This window comes from Equus caballus, chromosome 20 (assembly GCF_041296265.1).
Source record: "Equus caballus isolate H_3958 breed thoroughbred chromosome 20, TB-T2T, whole genome shotgun sequence".
NCBI classification, from domain to species: Eukaryota; Metazoa; Chordata; class Mammalia; order Perissodactyla; family Equidae; genus Equus; species Equus caballus.
The window spans coordinates 5433467-5443437 of record NC_091703.1 but is presented as its reverse complement, the minus strand read 5'-3'; positions in this window follow the sequence as shown (position 1 = coordinate 5443437).

The window sequence follows — 9971 nt, the reverse complement described above, 5'->3', positions numbered from 1 at the left end:
CTAGGTTTAGGAGCACAAAGGGAAGAGCAAGACTGCTCTGCAAACAGGACGTTCAAGGGCACGGGGCAGGGTAGATTAGAACAATGGAGTTTGGGATAATAGCCAGATATGGTGGAAATGGTGGGTCACAGAGTCCAGATTAGGGTAGGAAGAAATGAAGTCAGCAGGAAGAGGGAGGGTGGGAAAGAAAAGGAGATGCACAGAGGAGTTGAACTACTAAAAATCCCAGTAAAGGTGAAAACAGGCGGGAGTACCTAAGTGTGGGACCTGGAAGCAACAAGGTCTCATTCAAAATGGGATGATCAATCTCAGAGCTGGTGCCATTTCGAGTAATAAATAAGGTTAGGTTGTTGCTATGGACTGAATTGTGCCTCCCCAAATTCATATGTTGACCCCCTAACCCCTAATGTGACTGCATCTGGAGAGAGGGTCTCTAAGAGGTAATTAAGTTTAAATGAGGTTATAAGGGGGAGTCCCTAATCCGATAGGAATGTGGTCTTACAAGGGGAGGAAGAATGCTCTCTCTCTCTCTCTCTCTCTCTCTCTATTTTGCTCTGGCAGCCTTTGCTGACTAATATCGTCACAGCCGTGGGAAAGCTGCTTCGTGTGGAGTGGAGGAAAAGGTCACTGGAGTGGAGAAAGTCAAGGAACTGAGAAGTAGACTGTCAGCTGGGCCAGCCATATAGACATCGAAGTCACCAGAGTCGCGGTAGGACGTAGTATAACGAAGACAATGAGCAGTTGCCGAAGCCTCTAGAGCACAAGCGAGGGAGACTGATCAGGAGGGTTAGGCGACAGCACATCAGAGGGACAGGGTGTAGACTAGCCAGCCTGTGTGAGTCTCAAAGCTGTACAAGTGACAAGGAAGGGACAACTCCTCGTGCTGACCCTGAGGCTTGAGGAGAATGAAGAGCAGCCATAGGTGAGGGCTGCTGGGAAAGGGATCCCTGACATCCTCAGGAGAGGCCAACTCTGCCAAACACGTACAGGTGGGGAGTGCGCAGTGGGAGGCTCGAGGATAGGGGTGTCCGTAGGTGATGGGCCAGGAACTGCAAGAGAGGAAGGAAGGCTGGATCAGGGCAGGAAGCTTCCAGCTCTCTGGAGGGGAAAATATTTTCATATCAAAGATTTGTGATGTGGTTGAACCAAGAGAAGGACATAATGTTATAAAAATATACATTGCTAAACACAAGTCATAATCAATTTATAGTGATAATTCCTATCTACCATGTTCAAGTAATCTGTGTAACATATTCATGCCCCACATTTTAATCTTGCTAACCCTAAGGATAAGAAGATAAGAGATGATAGATGAGAAAGAGGGCTTCCACGCTGGGTGATAAGAAAGGATGGCAGGGCCGGGCTGTGGCACAGCAGTTAAGTTTCTCTGTTCCACTTCTGCCGCCCGGGGTTCGCTGGTTGGAATCCCGGATGCAGACCTACACACCACTTATCAAGCCATGCTGTGGCCATGCTGTGGCAGGCATCCCACATACAAAGTAGAGGAAGATTGGCATAGATGTTAGCTCAAGGCCTATCTTCCTCAGCAAAATGAGGAGGGTTGGCAGCAGATGTTAGCTCAGGGTGAATCTTTCTTAAAAAAAAAAAAGAAAAAGAAAAGAAAGGAAAGGAAAAGAAAGAATAGGGACATGTGAGGTGTGGTGGCTGTGTTAGGCAGTAGGAGTTCCCCATATGTTGGTCCCTGTAGATGGGAGCATGTAAGCCCCTCAGGAGTCAGGAAGCTGGCCCAGGAGAGCAGGCCAATGACAGGATTAACTGATCCTATTGGGGACAGCAACGGGCCCTGAGGGAGGGAAGGAAGAGCAGGGTCCAAGACCCCAAGAATGGGGTACAGGAGAGAACAAGGAGGTGAGCCACCTGCCTCAAAGGACAGGCGACCTAAAAGAGATTACACTATATTGATGCTCCATCTAAATATTCATTTCTGTACACAAGTGCCTCAGATCAAAAGCTCAAAATGTCTTCCTCAAGTTTCTTCATGAAAAAAGACTCTGAAAGAAAAGGCAATTACTAGCATGAGTGATGGCAAGTAACGAGAACGAGTCGGTAAGAGAAGAGGACAGTATTCTGAATGGGGATTCACAACGGGCTTCAGTGATATCCTCGGGCGATGATTAGACTCTGCACTGCGACATGCAGAGCAGATGAAAGTGCACCAAAAGGGGATGCGCAAAAGAAACTGGACACAGACTAACGGATTGCCAGAACAGCACCAGAGCTGAGGGAAGGGACCCAGCACCAGGGGACACTCGTGCTCTGGGGAGCGAGTCTGCTTGCTGTCACTGTGCACCACTGCGAAGACTCTGAGGGGTTAGGAGCTCTCCACCAACCAGTGCATGCCAACCAAAGACCCCAGGAGTGGGCGACACGCTTAAGACCCAAAAGGAGACTAAGAAATAAAGTGAGCAGCACCAAAACTTGTCTTTATTTCTTTCTTGAGGAACGTACCAGTCCTTTAGAGAAAGGGAGATCAAACAAGAGCACATCTATGCAAGAAGTATTGCAAAGAGACACCATTGCACCAACAGTTAATAGTCAAGTCAAGCCCACTCACAATGTCGTATTAACTCTTCTCAACTAATTCCTGCTGTTTGCAAAATCCTGAGTTAAAGAGCACAGCTCCATGATTTCTTAAACAAGATATTAAAAGCACAAACAACAATAGAAAAAGACTGAAAAATTGGGCAACATTAAAATTTAATACTTCCATGTAACAAAAGGCATCAAAGGCAAAGTTAAAACCAATACCAACAACACAACAAGCCACACACTGGGGAAGGTACTTGCAATGGGTACAAGTGAATGAGGATTAGTATCCAATATACACAAAAACCCCTCTAAATCATTGGTTTTGTTCGTTTGTTTGTTTTTTAAAGATTCTATTTTTCCTTTTTCTCCCAGAGCCCCCTGGTACACAGTTGTGTATTTTTAGTTGTAGGTCCTTCTAGTTGTGGCATGTGGGACACCGCCTCAGCATGGCCCGAAGAGCGGTGCCATGTCCGTGCCCAGGATTCGAACCAACGAAACCCCGGGCCACCGAAGCAGAACACGCAAACTTGACCACCCGGCCGTGGGGCCAGCCCCTCTAAATCATTCTTTTTAAGAACGAACAACTGGGGCCTGGCCTCGTGGCCAAGTGGTTAAGTTCACCCGTGGCCCAGGGTTTCGCCGGTTTGGATTCTGGGCACTGACATGGCACTGTTCATCAGGCCACGCTGAGGTGGCATCCCACATAGCACAACTAGAAGGACCTGCAACTAGAAAATACAACTATGTACAGGGAGGCTTTGGGGAGAAAAAGAAAAAAAAAGGATGAACAATTGGAAACAATCTGAATCTTCACCAATAGGGAAATAAATGAATAAATTGAAATAAATTCTTAGGAATAATATTAAAATATCAGTTCAAGACAAATGTGACAGCTCTCCAAGTATCAACCAGGACAAAATTTGAAAACATAGAACTGAGTAAAAATGTAAGTTGCAGAAAACGGTATGAAGTGTTATTTATATAAAATTCAAAACACCACTAAAGATTGATTATTTACACATACACATGTAAAAACATAAATGGAAAAGAAAAATGCTGAGATCAGAGGGGGATTCTGCTAAAGAGAGGTGAACGCTGGGATGAGGGAGGAGACGAAAGGAGTTTCTAACATATCTTCAAAGGACACGAAGCAGATACATCCACATTTGTAAAATCTGGACGGTACATGCTTACATCATTCTCTGTACTTTTCCATATGTTTGAAATATTTCAGAGAGAACGGCTCTTCCAGGTATCTAGACAAGGCCCCCTGAGCCCCTGCCTGGGCCCCAGCCACCCTGAGCTACTTGTTGGTCCCTAAATGGCCTGTTAGACCTCCTATCCTCCCGTCACTACTCAAGGTGGGGTCAGCCGACGGCCATCACCTAACAGCTTCTCGGGTCCCAATCAGACGTGCAGACTCAGAATCTGCACTTCAAGGAGCCCCAGGTAATTCCTACGTACACCAAAATCTGGGCGGGCTCCACAGAACTTCCCCCGCTGCCGCCGTCCCCCTGCCTGCTGCCCCTGCTGCCCCTGCTGCCTGGCTAACTCCCAAGCTCCCTCTGGAAGCAGCCCATCACCTGCCTGTTTGAAGATTCCTTGAACCCCTGTCTAGGTCAGGGGTCATCTTTGTATGCCGTACACCTACTTTTCTCAAAACGTGCACAATATCATCATCTGCTAACAGGACAGCGACTTCCTTATCGGTCCCATTAGCCTTTGGGGGTAAATGGATGTAAAAAACATCTCCCCTGCAGAAACTTGTAATTTTTCGAGAAGTCTTGGCTCCATTTGAAAGCCTGATGAAAGACATGGGCCTTCTCCCCAGATAAATGCACATATTTGATGTATAATTTCAGTGTCCACAAACCCCAAGTGAAGAGCTTCTGCCGTAGAGTCGACAAGGCCTTGTACGACCCTTACCTTAGATCAATGTGGAGTTTTCCCGCTGTGTTACGCAAACGAAAACGTTTCCATGGACATTCCCACCGTATGACACCTTTGACAGCAACCTCGTTTCTCTTGCTGTGAAAACAATCCCAGCAACTCACCAAAAATCATGACCACCTTAAACCCTCGTACTGTCACTGGATGATAAAGTGATGTTCTGAAGTGTTGTAAGTTTGAATTAATTCTAAAGTTTCTACCAGCAGGTCTAGAAGACAGGACGTCACCATGAGAATCGACATTTACGGGTCAGAGGCAATCACAGAGGAGGACCTGGGGCCTCAGTGAGGAGCGAGTCCTGTCCTCAGTTACTTGGACCAAACAGTATTCTATCAAGCGGCTTTGTTTTTTCCTTAAGATAGGTAAAAAGGGCCTGGGCAGCAGTCAGAAAAGCAGCGAAAATTTTTTATTCTATTTCCAAGCACCATCTAACTACTACACGGTTTAGCATAATAAGCAAGTACCCCCTGCAGGAATCGAGAGACCGGAGGAGCCATCTGCAGAAGCCTCTGGTGACAGAAGCAGCCCAGATCCTGACGTCAAACGCCCCCAAGTTGGTGTTCATTTGCTTCGAAGAAAAGTCCGACGCCCAGCCCTGTCAGCGAGGGACCCCAGTCCCTTCAGGAGAAATACCACCTTCCAGCAGCAGTCATTTCCCCTGACACTCAGCCATTGGACTTGCGAATACTTTAGTAGAACGATAATAATAATATAATAATGAGTAATTGCACCATTATTAAGCTTGCAAAGCTCTTTCACTTTGTGTTGTACTGGCGCTTTAATTATGTTGCCAGAAAGAAAGGAATTTCTTCTTCCACTCAGACCCACAGCCCCCCTGACAAGTCCACACAGCCCTTGAGAAGCACCCTCAGAAACCACCGAGCCGGGGACTCGGAATTAGTGCTGAGTCATGGAGCCGCGCTGTCGATGGATGGTCGTGTGCAGAGCTCTCAGATGCTTATGAAATGACTCCCTGGGGACAGAAGTCAGCTCTTCCTAGACTCTGAATGCCGAGGTCAGAGGTTGATTGAAAAAGACTTAGAAATTTTGAAAAAGGCTTAGAAATTTCAAGCAGGGTAGAATTCATAAGAAAGCCCAGCCTTTCCAGAAGAATTGCCTCTCTTTTGGGGACTTGTGTAATTAAATTCTGGAGATAAAGTGAAACTTTGGATAAGCAAATTTTTATTTTGGATTTTAATTTACTTTAAATATTGTGTTGATGTTTTTAAAATAAGCCAACTTCATCGAAATAATAGAGGTGAAAGATGATGGAACGTGCTTTCACCTGTGACTGGCTAACTAATGGGCACTAACAGGAGAGTCCGCGTGATTTATGAGATAGCTGGTTTTGCCTTCCTCCACCATTTATTGAGCCTCTTCATGCTGTTTGATGAGGTGGACCTTTGCCATCTCATAGTGGCAGTATCTGGTCACAGATTCCACCTACTACCACTGTGGGGTGGGGGGACAGGAGTGGCTTTTTCTGAGCCCGCCATGACCCCTGTTGTGCCCATCCATTGGAAGTTGTGCCAATAGGGTTCTCTGAGTCTGGCTGCCACTGTGTCACCCAGGCGGGTGCATGTGCTCTGGCCAGGATCCCCTGCCCTGGCCGGCTGATGTGCCAGGCAGGGGGGTAGGGGGACACCTTCTTTCCCACCAGCACTCCTACTCTGCACTCGCTGGCTGCCCGCCTGGGCTGCTTGGCTTGGTTGGGGCACCCCCACAGTGGCTCAGCAGCCTTGGTGTGAAGCATTCCTGTGGGCTGGGAAGCAACCTCACAAGCAAAAGCATTCCCGTGGAGGGCTGCCTTGTCCCCCTTCTCCTCTCAGAGTCATGCGCCAGCTGCTGTACAATGTCCTGCGTCCTAAATGGCTGCTGCCGGGGAGAAGGAGGAGATCCTTAGCTCCTTCCACTGCCTCCCGGGGGGTCCAGCACCCCGCACCTTCAGACGTATGGCTGCATGGGTCTCTCAGATGTCTACTGCATTGTGGATGTCCTCTATCAGTTAATGAAGTCCTTTTTGTTGGATCTTAGTGGGGAGAGTCTAAGGGAACAGCTCACTCCACCATGATGCTGACGTCACCCTGAGGTAACTGTTAAAACGAACCAACAGACCCTTCCTCCTGGCTCTGGGAATAAGAACAAGCGGCTATTTGCAAAACTACTTGAAGGCCTTAATTAGTGTGAGTTCACACTTAGATTTAATGCAAAACAGGATCTCTTAGCAACAGAGAACTTCGAACAGTGAGACCAAATTCCAGTGTGGACACCGCTGGAAGTGAGTGAAGAATCAAGTTTGAAGGGAAAAAGGAGAGGCTGGGATGGAGCTCAGAAACTGTGGAACTTGGTAATTAGAAGAGGGACAGGATCCACCTGAATTATTTCCCTAAGTGGCCTAAGTGCCTAATTAGCATGTTAATCTGAAGTAACTGAGGGTCCCTATCAAACTACTGATGAAGGTGCATTTGTGCTGAAAATGGCTAAACCAAGATCAGCAGGAGCTCTCTCCCTGAGATTTGGGCGGGAAGGTGAACTGCGCAGCCATCACATGTTTACTCCTTTGAAAGGTGCGAAATCAAAAGTGAACGAGAGAGCCCAGAGGACAGGACACTGCTTTGACCTCATGTTTGTATCCTTTTATCTTAGCACAGTTAGAAAGCCAGGCCTATCTGCATAAAAGCAAAGATAAAATGCACCTTTCTGCGAGGATGTACCGGTGAGGAATGATCTCGATTCCCACCCAGTTTCTCTTGGGATCTGGGCACACTGTCACTCTCATTAAATGAAAATACGAAGGATAAACGCTCAGCAAAGATCAAAAAGGAAGTGGTGTTTTCAAGTGGGGAGAGAAGAAAGAAAGCCGTTTCACAGCTAGGCACAGCCTAATCTCGCATTGCCTGGTCCCCAGGATGAGGTTTCCTCCCCTAAAAGCTTTCATGTGCCTCAGAAGAAAATCATTACCGCCAGAGGCACTTGAAGGACAAAAAAAGGAATTCTCCCTCCTTATTTTATAGTCACAGGTCATTTTAAGCTCCAAATGATATTTCTCAGTTTAATCACTAAACTTGATTTCAGTTGACTTTTAGCCACCTCTCTTAAAGTCAAGAACATAAAAAAAAATTCACAATTGAAAATATTCAAAGGAATGTGCTGCAAACTCCAGATGCAATTTCAGGAAAAGAGGTTTGAACCGCAGCAGCACATTCTTCACGAGCCTATTGTCCTCTGCTGGAAAAGGAGAGGGATTCAGATGTACACACTCAGGACTGCTCGTTTAAAAATATCTATTTCTGTACCTAAAAGTCTCCTCTGATGCAGGGCATTAAGGTCATTTTCAAATGAACTACGTGAAAAAAAGGCAAAAACATAAAATGGGCTCATAAGAAATGAAGATGAGATTCTTCTTTCCTGGATCTTTTTTGCAGAAAGTTCCCCTAGAATCTTAAGAGCTATACCTGGCTCCGTGACAACGCAGCCCATGCCCAGCTCCAGCCAGAGATGGTGAAGCCCTAAGAGACCTCAGCTGAACGGTGAGCGATGGAAGTGCTTCACCTCCACTTCTGAGCAGCTCTGTTTTCAACAATGGGTTTTTCTGAGCATGCATCTCACATGGTGAAGACAGAGGAGAGGACACAGAATTTTATTCTCCAGAGACTTCTCAGTGGGAGAATATTTCTGAACCCAACACAAAAAGGAATCGGGCAAGTTTATAAGAAGCCCTCATGGTCTAGGGTTCTGTTTTGTTCAGTGAGTAAGGGTTAATGCTGAAATTATCCTCCTGAGTAGTAAACAATTCTTGGAGAGCTTAAAGGCTCAGATATGTGTCTGAGGAGGGCGGTGGGTGACAGTACTGGCCTGAGGACCTGTAAATGGACATTTTCCTGTAGGGGAGTGATTTGGGGTTTCCCAAGGTCACTGATGTTGGAGAAGAAAGAAAGCTGGTTTTGAAGCAAAAGCATTTGCAGGGGTCAAGGAAGCCCTGTGGGCTCAACTTTCTGCTGAGAGGACAGGAAGACAAAGGGCAGCAGCCATCCAGCTGGGGATGAGCCCTGTCAGATCTGGACTGTGCCCAATCGAATCCGAAAGACCTGTGGGAATTCCCCGCTTTGTCGAGCACTTTCCTACTAGAGCAGGGGGCTTACCACACTGGATTACAATCCTGAGCTCTGGCATGAGACTGATCTGAATTTCAGTTTTGAGTCCTTGTTCTGATATGGTGTGGCCTTGGGCAAGTTACTTAACATCTTTAAAACTTGCTTTCCTCATCTTCAACATGGTGTGATGGTACTTCATAAGTGTGTATGGTACTTTAACTGACATAATATATAGGGAAAGGTGTTTGAGTGCTCAAGGAATGGTAGCTGAGATCATTATTAAGATTACTAGGAATGTGTCATATTTTTGGTTCTGTCAAAGATGCCGAGAAATATTTTTGCAGCAAAACAGGGAGGGCAGGATAAGATGGAGCCAGGACCTAGCATTAGCTCTGCCAGTGGATGAAAACAAGGGCAGACAACAGGGGCTACTCCTAGTGGGGTTGGGTTGAATGGACAAGACACTGCCTGGGGTATGACAGTCCTCCACTCTTGATGGTGTTTATTTACCTAGTAGACAAGATGGAGGATGGACTTGCCTGTCAGTGGGCAAAGCGAGGCACTGGGGATTCAGGACAATACACAGAGGTCTGGGTCAGCAAACATTTGCTACCAGGAAGTCTGACCACAGACAGCAAACTGCAGCTCTGTGCCTATCTGACTCTACCATAGAATTATTTAGCAGAGCTAATGGAATGAAATGACCACTGGGGATACCAACCCCTTTTCTCAATTTGATTGATATTGGAATCTGACCCTGGGTTTGTGGTGATGAAGAACCAGAAAAGCTCAATATAGATATCTTGAGTGGATGGGGTCAAGATGACCACTGCTGACAGCACCTAAATAATACTGGGTATTTGTCTAACTGTGACACCTGCCAATCTCCTTTGTTCATATTATCTCATCTGTTCCTCACAGCAACCCTGTGTGATGGGGTGGGGAGGCAGGTGTTGCAATTATTCCCATTTTACAGGTGAGGAAAGCAAGGCTCACAGAAGTGAAGTGACTTTTTCAAGCTCACACAACCAGAAAGTCGTGAGATCTAGGTGAAAGGTCAGGAAGTCTGACATTAGATGCTCTGCTTTCTCTACCAGATCATGCCAAGTGTTTCTCTGGGCTTGAAACTTTTGTCCCCACAGACTTAGGCTTTGACGCCTAGAAGCAGAGCCTGAAATGGAGTTCCATATGCAAGGAAGCAGGCAAGAGGCTCGGGGCTTTGGTTGTCCCACACTCACCTGTCACAGGTGAAGGGGGAACTACATTCCCAGGGACTTCCTGCTCACTTGGCAAATCGGCTCCAGTTGTCCAACAGCAATGCTTTGAAAAAAAGTCCAAGTTGGGGGCTGATGGCCATAAAAGCCCCCGGAAGCTGCC